The sequence below is a fragment of the Empidonax traillii genome, unplaced genomic scaffold (genome assembly GCF_003031625.1).
Source record: "Empidonax traillii isolate 1590-97213 ecotype Southwest subspecies unplaced genomic scaffold, ASM303162v1 scaffold3259:size21663, whole genome shotgun sequence".
NCBI lineage: Eukaryota > Metazoa > Chordata > Aves > Passeriformes > Tyrannidae > Empidonax > Empidonax traillii.
Genome location: NW_020958452.1, coordinates 20,156 through 21,663, shown reverse-complemented (window position 1 = coordinate 21,663; position 1,508 = coordinate 20,156). Strand labels below are relative to the sequence as shown.

The 1,508-nt window shown below is 55.0% G+C and overlaps 1 long non-coding RNA gene across 1 annotated transcript in view; it reads left to right on the top strand.

Annotated features, from left to right (window-relative positions):
* Nucleotides 1–463: 463 nt before the first annotated feature.
* LOC114072463 overlaps nt 464–1,508 on the top strand; it is a 2,397-nt gene continuing 1,352 nt past the window's right edge. The window contains exon 1 of the long non-coding RNA XR_003574179.1: nt 464–566. This is a non-coding gene — a long non-coding RNA (uncharacterized LOC114072463). The remainder of the gene's footprint in view (nt 567–1,508) is intronic.

The window sequence follows — 1,508 nt, the reverse complement described above, 5'->3', positions numbered from 1 at the left end:
CCTCTGCTGGCTGGGACAGGGACAGGGGCCAGGGAAGGGCTGGAGCTGTGCCAGGGCAGGCTCAGGTTGGAGCTCAGCACAAGGTTCTTCCCCCAGAGGGTGGTTGGCACTGCCCAGGCTCCCCAGGGCAGTGGGCACGGCCCCAAGGCTGCCAGAGCTCCAGGAGCGTTTGGGCAACGCTCTGAGGGACAGGGGGGAGGGTTGGGGTGTCCTGGGCAGGGCAGGGCTGGCACTGGGTGATCCTTGGGGGTCCCTCCCAGCTCAGGATATTCTGATTCTATGGTTTGAAAAGGAAAGCAAGACTGGGCCAGTGGTGGCTGTGCCCTGGAGCACAGTCAGAACATTGAGTGTAAGGTCACCATACAGGAACTTCCCAAGGCTGAACTGTAGAGAAGAGTTAATGGCAATAACAGGTCCATTTCCAATGGGAGTTATAAAATGTGGAGAAAAGAGTGCCCTCTCTAACTGGGGCTAAACTGTGTTCTTCAGATCCTTCAGTATGACATGTGGAACGTCACCCCCTCTGACCTCTGGGACTGGAAGGCTTTGAAGGAGAAGATTGCCAAGTGAGTAGCCCTGCACAGTTTGAAGTAGATGTGATGTACCTTCATAGCGTGATTTGGGTTGGGAGGGGCCTCAAAGCCCATCCAGTCCCACTCTCTGCCGTGGGCAGGGACACCTTCCACCAGCCCAGGCTGCTCCAAGCCCCGTCCAACCTGGCCTGGGACATGAATTTGCTGTGTTCTGTCTACTGAAAACTAAAGGCAGGGTCCAAGTGTAAAAACACCCCCATGTGTTCCTCCCCCAGCAGATCTTTCTTCAGACTGGTTTTTGGGCGGTGTCCTTGCACTTTTGTTCCTCCAAGGCAGAGGAGCTCACCCTCTCTGCCCTGCTTTGGCTGAGCTCTCATTTCATCTTGGATGCATCAGCAGAAGAATTTGTGTTCCCAATAAACACCTGTAGTGATGAGTGTGGCACTGTCAGCCAGGCCTGGGGACTCTTTCCCTGCTGCCAGGGAAGAGCTGAGCCTTTGAACATCCTGAAGGCAGGAATTGTTGAAGCATGAAGTGCCTGTAATGAATTCATTCAGGTTTTTGGCCTCTGATTTTCAAATGGGGTGGATCTGTATCCTGTCCCGGGTGTGGGAAGGTCTCGGGCTCTCCATGGGCTGCTGGTTTGGTTCTGCCTGGGCACTCTGGGGTTGTGCAGGGCCTGACAGACTGTGTTCTGTGCACCCTGTGTCGTGACCAAATCATTTGGGAAAGCCTCTGGTTTAGATGGAAGTAGCAAAGCCTTTAGTTCTGCTCCCACTTGACCCGTGATGCCAGGCTGGTGGCCCTTCCCTTTTCCTGGTGGGAGGGTTTGCAGGTTCTCCCAGATTTCCAGTTCCCTGTGCTGTTCTTGGCTCTCTCCTGTCCTGTCCCCCTTGGCTGCAGCTTTGTGACTTTGCCTGTTGTCCCCAGGTACGGTGTCAGGAACAGCCTCCTCCTTTCCCCCATGCCAACTGC